Here is a 10,646-nt window from a genome sequence, read left to right on the forward strand (position 1 = left end):
CACAGGAGTAGTTTCTTATCACCCTCTGAAAGGTGTCGTCTATATAACAGTGCCACCACCACCTGAAATCCTTTCCCACCAAATAATTCTGGGTCCTCGGTGCTCTCTGAATCCCCTCCAACATACTAAAAAAAACTACTTGTGTGAGATCCAAAAAAAAAAAAGTTTTCATTTTAAACCTTACAATAATGCTTGTCTTTAAAAAAAAAATCTAGTACATCTAAAATTGTATAGAAATCTTTATGTTACTTTGATTTATGACCAAGTAATTTTAAAGGCCCACCTATAGCATTTTCTGTGAGCAGGCTATGGAAAATAGATGGTCTTTTTTTCTAGTTTTTCTTTGTAATTAATGAAGTAATCTTTGCATATACCGGGGATATAATACATTACTTACTCATTGGAGTGTATTGTACCTGCTATAAAAGTCTTTATGAAAACGAGGGCAGAAAATTAGGCCTTTAAATTACAAAAGCTTCAGGTGATTATAGTTAGAAAATAAGCCCACTTATGTGGATGGTAGTGGGAAGAGCCATTTTTTATTTATAATTGACTGGAAGCTAAGAGCATTGTCGGTCGTACCAGGCAGCTGAATTTGATTAACTTCACAGCTATAATGGCACAGTTTTTTTTTTTGTCCCACATAAGTAACTCTAGTAAACCATATCAATATATATTAGTGAATTTCTTCTTAACTATTGTGTACTCAGTTACACTGAGCGGAGTTTTCCTTACCTTTCACCTGAATTTTAACATTTATTCACAGCTGACACTGAATTGTGACTATTTTCGATATAAAATAAATGCTTTTAATAAATGGGACTTTGAGCACTGATAAGTGACTCACCTGGTAAAGTACACTTGTTACCATTTGAGGATTCTGATGTGAGCCCTAGACCATTGTGTGGGAGCGTCTGCAGGGTGAGGAGGAGGAGTTTCATGGAGCAGTGGAGCAGTGCAATGGTTTCTCTCCTCCTTTCTCTGTCTCTCTCTCCCTTTCTTTTTTTTTAATTTTATTTATAAAAAGGAAACACTGACAAAACCATAGGATAAGAGGGGTATAACTCCACACAATTCCCACCACCAGAACTCCGTATCCCATCCCCTCTCTTGATAGCTTTCCTATTCTTTAACCCTCTGGGAGTATGGACCCAGGGTCATTATGGGGTGCAGAAGGTGGAAGGTCTGGCTTCTGTAACTGCTTCCCCGCTGAACATGGGCGTTGACAGGTTGATCCATACTCCCAGCCTGCCTCTCTCTTTCCCTAGTGGGGCAGGGATCTGGGAAGGTGGAGTTCCAGGACACATTGGTGCAGTTGTCTGTCCAGGGAAGTCCAGTTGGCATCCTGCTAGCATCTGGAACCTGGTGGCTGAAAAGAGAGTTAACATACAAAGCCAAACAAATTTTTGACTAATCATGAACCTAAAGGCTAGAGCAGTGCAGATAAAGATTCGAGGGTCTCCGTTTTGTAGGCCTATTTTAGTTATATTCCAAAGGTTCCATGATTATATTAGTGTTTTTTTTTTTTTTTTTTTCTGAGCCTGACATCTGATATGCAGGTGGATCCAAGTTATTGTCTGGGGAGATGATGTCATGGCTGGAAAAAGAACCAGAAAGCTGGATCAGGGAAGAGAGTAGCTCCCTAATATGGGAAAGGTGTATAAATATTATTGACTGTAAACCCCATCGATCTGATGTGATATGGGGCCCATCTCTTTCCCTATCTCTCCCTGCCTCTGACTCTTTATTAGATAGAAGGAGGAGAAAGTTTCCAGAAGTGTTGGAGTCATGCAGGAGCCCAGTGATAACCCTAGTGGTAAAAATAAGACATTTTGTCATTCTTTAGCATAAACTGTACTCGCTTTTTAAAGTGTCTCTGTCAAATAGTATTTAAATTAATGTTAACACATTTTTAGAAGATCTGATATTCATTAACAATACGCTTTTCCAAGAGTATGTATCTTATTTATTGTTTTTAAATTTTTATTAGTGATATACAAATGGTTATAAATCTTACTATAAGATAATAGGGATATAGTTTCACACCATTCCCACCACCATAATTCTTTTTTAAAATTTCTTTATTGGGGAATTAATGTTTTCATCTCAACCCCTTGCAAATATTTTCTCCCAGTTACTGGGTTGCCTATTTATCCTTGTGGAGTTTTCTTTTGATGTGTAGAAACTTTTTAATTTGGTGTAGTTCCATTTATTTAATTTTGTTTTAGTTTTCCTTGTCCTTGGGGTTGAGTCTCAATATATGTCTTTGATATTAAGGTCCTGAATTGTCTCAATGATATATTCTTGTATATGTTTTATAGTTTCAAGTCCAATATTCAGATCTTTGATCCATCTTGAGCTAATTGTGGTGCATGGTGTTAAATGGTGGTCTAGTTTCATTTTTCTCTGTGTGATTTTCCTCTTCTTCCAGCACCATTTGTTAAAGTGACTCTTTTTTTTTTTTTTTTGCCTCCAGGGTTATTGCTGGGGCTCAGTGCCTGCACCACAAATCCACTGCTCCTGGAGGCTTCCCCCCCCTTTTGTTGTCCTTGTTGTTGGTATTATTATTGTTGTTATTGTTATTAATGTCGTTGTTGTTGGATAGGATAGAGAGAAACCGAGGGAGGGAGGAGGGAAAGATAGAGATGGAGAGAGAAAGATAGACACCTGTAGACCTGCTTCACCACTTGTGAAGCGACTCCCCCCCCCTTGCAGGTGGGAAGCTGGGGGCTTGAACTGGGATCCCTACCCTGGTCCTTGTGCTTCGGTGCCATGTGCGCTTAACCCACTGTGCTACCGTCTGACCCTCCAAAGAAAATTTCTTTTCCCTGCTGGACAGTTTTGGCCCCTTTGTCATATACTAGGTATAATAGGTTTAGTTCTGGACTCTTCTGTTTTACTGATCCAAGTGTCCATTTTTGTTTCATTATCACACTGTTTTAATTTCAATTGATTTGTAATATAAACTTAAGTTGGGGTTTGTGATGCCTTCATTTATTTTCCTCCAACAGTGCTTTGGCTGTTAGTGTTTTTATTATTTTTTAATTTTTTTATGTTTTCACACAATTTTCTCACACTTTTTTTTGTGTTGTTCAATTTCCTTGAAATATGCCATTGGAATTTTGATAGAGATTACACTGTAGGTATTGCTTTTGGTAGGACAAATAATGATATTTATTCTTCTAATCCATGAACAAGGAAATTCTTCCATTTCTTTGTGTCATTCTCCATTTCTTTAAACAATGTCTTATATTGAATGGATAATTTTTTAAAAATTTATTATTGGATAGAGACAGAGAGGAACTGAGAGGGGAGGGGGAGACAGAGAGACACTAACAGTCCTGCTCCAATGCTTATGAAACATTCCCCCTGCAGGTGGTGACCAGAGGCTTGAACCCGCAACCTTGAACACTGCAATGTGTATGCTTAACTAGGTGCACCACCACCTGGCCCCATTTAACGGATAATTCTTCAGGGTAGAGTATTCATCAATGTTTACATATGTAGCTATAGTTTCTTCCCCTTAAAATGGGGTTCACAGACGCTACCACATAGAATGATCGTGAAGAACAGATGTTCTCGTGTTTGTAAACATCTCAGTGCTGTACCTGGCACATTGTGCTTGAGGGATAACTATTACTGTCATTGGTGCTGCTAGTAAACCAGTGAAATGCCACTCATACTGAAAGTGAATCAAGATTTCTATTTCTTTGCTTAGACATTAAAGTTCAGAGCTTCATAATACGGTAGATCTCCATCTTGTCTCCTTCCCTCACATTGACACAGCACATCCTAGGTCAATACAGTAAATCTATAAGTAAGACCCAAGTATACCTGGTTGCTGGAAAAAGGATACTTAATGGGATCAGGAGAAGGGCAGGTAACTCACACTAATATGGTCAATGCTTGAAAGACCTGGGGTTTTCTCAAGTGGATAGTGTACTGCTTTGCCAAGTATGCCACCTAGGTTTGAGCCCTGTCCTCACTGTATTAAAGGAAGAACCAGTGCTTAAGAAAAACAGATGAAAAGAAAGAAAGAGAAAAAGAGGAGGGATTGGTGGTGGAGGAGGAGGCAGAGGAGGAGGATGAGGAGGAGGAGGAGGAGGAGGAGAAGGAGAAGAGAAGCTCAGGCTTTAACTTTATTTCATTAATCAGCCAATTAGGGAAAATATGCTATCAATTGTTTTTATGTAAAGTAGAAAACAAGCGTGAATGGTTTGATTCATGAAGAATGACTCACTCTTTGCCATGCTGGTAAATTGCCCCTGTAGATGAAGGGTACTCTTACTCATGAAAATCACTTTGCAAATCTACAAATAAACTTGTTAGGTTGTCTTGGGAGTGTAGCTAGAAAATACTATGCAAGATGGCAACATGTGGAACAAAATTGACCATTGTATATGATACAAATAAAGGTACATAGAAGAAAAGGTAAAATCAAAGCCCTGCACTGGGGAATAATACACTGTTCCTGATAATGAGTGTGCTTAAAATAAAAATACATTCTAGGTCCTTTCAGTAAGGACTCAAAGCAAACGCATAATGATGTGATTCAAAGGACTAAGTGGATTCATCAAACATGTGATGATTATCTTGTGTCAGGCATTGAATAGGGATATAAGTACCAAGAAATTATAGTGGCCGTCTTCAAGACATAGATCTTTATAATATAAATGCCATAATTTAGTTATAAGGCAGAAAGATGAAGCATCTAATTCAAACAGGAGTCTGGGGTAGGGAGGGTAGACTTCCTAAATAATGGGGCGTCTGGACTCTTACAAATAACACGATTTTATTTTGAAAAGTCTCCATCTGCCTTTCTGAAATGGCTACCTGGTCTAATCAATGGATCTAGACTCGTAATTGCCCAGCCACACAAGTCAATTATTTGCAAATCTCTTTACATACATCATACTGTTTCGTACTATTTTTTTTTCCTTTGTCATAATCCTGACTGATCAGATTATCAGTCCACTTTTCACTGTGGACAACTGAAGCTTAATCCTTCAAGGAAGAATCAAGAGAATGCCAAGGAGTTCTGAGAACCAGTACAGCACTTGTGCGTCAAACTTCCACTTCCAGAGGGGTGGTGGTGCTGGGACGTTTTTCATCAACATTTAAAAATTTTTTTTTATTTGTTATTGGATAGAGACAGAGCGAAATTGCGAGAGAAGGGGGAGATAGAGAGGAAGAGAGACAGAGAAACACCTGCAGACCTGCTTCACCACCTGTGAAGCAACTCCCCAGCAGGTGGCGAGCCTGGGGCTTGAACTGGGATCCTGACTACTCCTTGAGCTTTGCGCCACATGCGCTTACCCCACTGCACTACAGCCTGACTCCCTTTCATCAACTCTTATCAAAAAAGTTCAACTCCCTGGTGCTTCTGCCCTGTCACACATGTAGGCAGAGAGGTATCTAGAGATCTTAGAGAACACACATGTAGAGAGACACAGTTGGTAGCAGTAAGAAGTAGATGGCACATATGGAAGTGAAAAAAAAATCCAAGGTTACACAGGTGAACAACACTTTGCTATGTCATCAAATGAGGTTTCAATGGAAACAATTCAAGACAGAAAGATGTAAGGGCAAGAGAGGCAAAATGCTTTCGTTTCAAAATCTCTTACCCCTGTCTGTGGGCATTTCTGAAATGCTCCCCATACTCCTCCCCGTACACATACATTCTCAAATGATCAACTATCTAAATTTTCTCATGGAATGTGGGCACTGATTGTCAATGTCAAGAGTAAGCCAAAAAGGCACGATGGGGAATTCTCCTGCTTTCATGTGCTAGGAATGCTACAATTCCTCAGTAAGGAGGAAAGTAATGGGGTGTTTCAAAATAAATCACAAAATGCAATTTAGATTCTATCTGCATAGAGGTGACCTACAAAAATGACAAGTCTAGTCTTTTGCTCTATTAAAAATCCTCCTTGAAAAGCTGTCAGGCATAGTAATTATGAGCTCATGAGGCCTGAACTCATGCAGTCTGGACTCAAATTCCTTAGCCACTGACTGGCATTTTATTGTTGGTTGAGCTGTAAAGCCTGTAAAAATGGTTTCTGTGATTATTAAATGAATTATTATATTCAAAATTCTTTTTAGTAGTGCTATATAAATCTGCTGTTCTTCCTTTGTATTTTTTTTTCTTTTTTTTTTTTATTAAAGAAAGGATTAATTAACAAAACCATAAGGTAGGAGGGGTACAACTCCACACAATTCCCACCGCCCAATCTCCATATCCCACCCCCACCCACGATAGCTTTCCCATTCTCTATCCCTCTGGGAGCATGGACCCAGGGTCATTGAGGGTTGCAGAAGGTAGAAGGTCTGGCTTCTGTAATTGCTTCCCCGCTGAACATGGGCGTTGACTGGTCGGTCCATACTCCCAGTCTGCCTCTCTCTTTCCCTAGTAGGATGGGTCTCTGGGGAAGCTGAGCTCCAGGACACATTGGTGGTGTCTTCAATCCAGGGAAGTCTGGCCGGCATCCTGATGACACCTGGAACCTGGTGACTGAAAAGAGAGTTAACATACAAAGCCAAACAAATTGTTGAGCAATCATGGACCCAAAGCTTGGAAAAGTGGAGAGGAAGTACTCACTGCAAACTCTAGTATACTTCTGCTTTCTTACTTTGGTGCCATACTCCAAACTCAGTCAATTTCTGCTTTGCGTTTCTACTTCTTTTTTTTTTTTTTTACATGCATAACATTCCCCAGATTCCCATTTAGCAATACAACCCCCACTATTTCATTCATCATTTTTCATGGACCTGTATTCTCCCCACCCACCCACCCACCCCAGAGTCTTTTACTTTGGTGTAATACTCCAATTCCATTTCAGGTTCGACTTGTGTTTTCTTTTCTAATTTTGTTTTTCAACTTCGGCCTGAGAGTGAGATCATCCCATATTCATCCTTCTGTTTCTGACTTATTTCACTCAACATGATTTTTTCAAGGTCCATCCAAGATCGGCTGAAAACAGTGAAGTCACCATTTTTTACAGCTGAGTAGTATTCCATTGTGTATATATACCACAACTTGCTCAGCCACTCATCTGTTGTTGGACACCTGGGTTGCTTCCAGGTTTTGGCTATTACAAATTGTGCTGCCAAGAACATATGTGTACACAGATCTTTTTGGATGGATGTGTTGGGTTCCTTAGGATATATCCCCAGGAGGGGAATTGCAGGGTCATAGGGTAGGTCCATTTCTAGCCTTCTGAGATTTCTCCAGACTGTTCTCCACAGAGGTTGGACCAATTGACATTCCCACCAGCAGTGCAGGAGGGTTCCTTTGACCCCACATCCTCTCCAGCATTTGCTGCTGTTACCTTTTCTGATGTGTGACATTCTCACAGGAGTGAAGTGATATCTCATTGTTGTCTTGATTTGCATTTCTCTGACAATCAGAGACTTGGAGCATTTTTTCATGTGTTTCTCGGCCTTTTGGATCTCTTCTGTGGTGAATATTCTGTCCAATTCCTCCCCCCACTTTTGGATGGGGTTATTTGTTGTCTTGTTGTTGAGTCTGGTAAGCTCTTTATATATGTTGGTTATTAAACTCTTATCTGATGTATGGCATGTAAAGATCTTCTCCCATTCTGTGAGGGGTCTCTTGATTTGGGTAGTGGTTTCTTTTGCTGTGAAGAAGCTTTTTAATTTGATGTAGTCCCATAGGTTTATACTTGCCTTAGTCTTCCTTGTAATTGGATTTGTTTCATTGAAAATGTCTTTAAAATTTATGCGGAAAAAAGTTCTTCCAATATTTTCCTCTAAGTATCTGATAGTTTCTGGTCTAACATCCAAGTCCTTGATCCACTTGGAATTTACTTTTGTATTTGGTGAAATACAGTGATTCAGCTTCATTCTTCTGCATGTTTCAACCCATTGTTTCCAACACCATTTGTTGAAGAGACTCTGCTTTCCCCATGTAATAGTCTGGGCCCCTTTGTCAAAGATTAGATGCCCATAGGTGTGGGACCTCATTTCTGGGCTCTCAATTCTATTCCACTGGTCAGTGTGTCTGTTCATGTTCCAGTACCAAGCAGTTTTGATGACAATGGCCCTATAATATAGTTTGAGATCTGGCAGTGTGATGCCTCCGGTTCTGTTCTTTTTTCTCAAGATTGTTTTGGCAATTCTAGGTCTTTTCTGGTTCCAGATAAACATTTGTAGCATTTGTTCTATTCTCCTAAAAAATGTGCTTGGGATCTTGATGGGGATAGCATTAAATTTGTAGATGGCTCTGGGTAATATATTCATTTTGATGATGTTAATTCTTCCAACCCATGAGCATGGAATATCTTTCCACTTCTTTGTGTCTTTTTCAATTTCTTTGAGTAGTGACTCATAATTTTCAGTATACAAGTCTTTCACTTCTTTGGTTAGGTTTATTCCTAGATATTTTATTGTTTTTGTTGCTATAGAAAAAGGAACTGATTTCTGGATTTCAATTTCTTCTAACTTAGTGTTTGCATAGAGGAATGCCACTGACTTTTGAATGTTAATTTTATAGCCTGACACATTACTGTATTGCCTGATGATTTCCAAAAGCTTCTTGCTAGATTCCTTAGGTTTTTCCATGTATACTATCATGTCATCTGCAAATAAGGAGAGTTTGACTTCTTCTCTTCCAATCTGTATTCCTTTAATTCCTTGCTCCTGCCTGATTGCTATGGCAAGAACTTCCAACACTATGTTGAATAGTAATGGTGATAGTGGGCAGCCCTGTCTAGTACCTGATCTGAGGGGAAATGCTTCCAGTTTTTCACCATTGAGTATGATGTTGGCTGTAGGATTGCTATATATAGACTCCACTATCTTCAGGAATTTTCCATCTATTCCTATTTTTTGTAGTGTTTTGATCATAAAGGGAAGTTGTATTTTGTCAAAGGCTTTCTCTGCATCTATTGATATGACCATGTGGTTTTTGGTCTTGCTTTTGTTGATGTGGTGGATCACATTGATTGATTTACGTATATTAAACCAACCTTGCATGCCTGGGATAAACCCCACTTGGTCATGATGAACAATCTTTTTGATATACTGCTGTATCCGGTTGGCTAGAATTTTGTTCATTATTTTCGCATCTATGTTCATCAGAGATATTGGTCTGCAGTTTTCTTTTTTGGTTGTGTCCCTGTCTGCTTTTGGTATCAGGGTGATGTTGGCTTCATAGAAGCTGGCAGGGAGTATTCCAGTGTCTTCAATCTTCTGGAAGACTTTTAAAAGTAGAGGTATTAGTTCTTCTTTGAAAGTTTTGTAGAATTCATTTGTAAAACCATCTGGTCCAGGACTTTTATTTTTGGGGAGATTTTTGATAACTGTTTCAATTTCATTAGCTGTGATGGGCCTGTTCATATTATCCACTTCCTCTTTACTTAGTTTTGGAAGTTGGTAGGTATCTAGGAAATCATTCATTTCTTCCAGGTTCTCTAACTTGGTGGCATATAGTTGTTCATAGAAGCCTCGCATGATATGTTGAATTTCTGCGGTGTCTGTTGTGATATCTCCTCTTTCATTTACTATCCGATTTATTTGGGTCTTCTCCCTTTTTTGTTTTGTGAGTCTGGCTAAAGGTTTGTCGATTTTGTTTACTCTTTCAAAGAACCAACATTTACTTTCATTGATCTTTTGTATGGTTTTCCTATTCTCAATGTTATTTATTTCTGCCCTAACTTTAGTAATTTCTGTCCTTCTGGTTGCTTTAGGGTTCCTTTGTTGTTCTTCTTCTAGGTCTTTAAGATGTGCAATCAGGCTGTTTATTTGTGCCTTTTCTTGTTTCCTAATGTGTGCTTGTATAGCTATGAACTTCCCTCTTAGGACTGCTTTAGCTGTGTCCCAAATATTTTGATAGCTTGTGTCTTCATTTTCATTGAACTCTCGAAACATTTTGATTTCTTCTTTGATTTCCTCTTTGACCCAGAAGTTGTTAAGAAGTGTACTGTTGAGCTTCCACATTTTGGCACTGTTACTAATCTTTTGTTGATTGTTAAGTGTTAGTTTAATTCCACTGTGGTCTGAGAAGATGCTTGGGATGATTTCAGTGCTCTTGAATAGGCTGATGCTGTCTTTGTGGCCTAACATATGGTCTATCCTTGAGAATGATCCATGTGGATTTGAGTAAAATGTGTATTCCAGTTTCTTGGGATGAATGACTCTGAAAATGTCCAATAGTTCTAGTTTATCTATCTCTTCATTTAGCTCCCTTATGTCTTTACTGATTTTCTTCCTGGATGATCTGTCAAGTTGAGATAGTGGGGTGTTGAAGTCCCCTACTATGATTGTGTTACTGTTAATATATTGCTGTAGCTCTTTCAGTAGAAGTTTGATGTATTTAGATGGCTTCTCATTGGGTGCATCTTCCTTTGTATTATCTTTATTTATTTATTGGATAGAGACAGCCAAAAAACAGAGAGGGAAAGGGGTGATAGGTAGAGAGACAGAGAGACATCTGTAGCTCTGCTTCACCACGCACAAAGCTTCCCCCCCTGTAAGTGGGGAACCAGGGCTTGAACCTGGGTCCTTGTGCATTGTAACATGTGCGCTCAGCCAGGTGCGCCACCACCTGGCCCCATAAATGTGCTGTTGATAGAATCATAATCATTATGACCATCACTATTATTATTATTATCATCATTATTACTGAC

Source organism: Erinaceus europaeus, chromosome X (genome assembly GCF_950295315.1).
Source record: "Erinaceus europaeus chromosome X, mEriEur2.1, whole genome shotgun sequence".
In the NCBI taxonomy this organism is placed as follows: Eukaryota; Metazoa; Chordata; class Mammalia; order Eulipotyphla; family Erinaceidae; genus Erinaceus; species Erinaceus europaeus.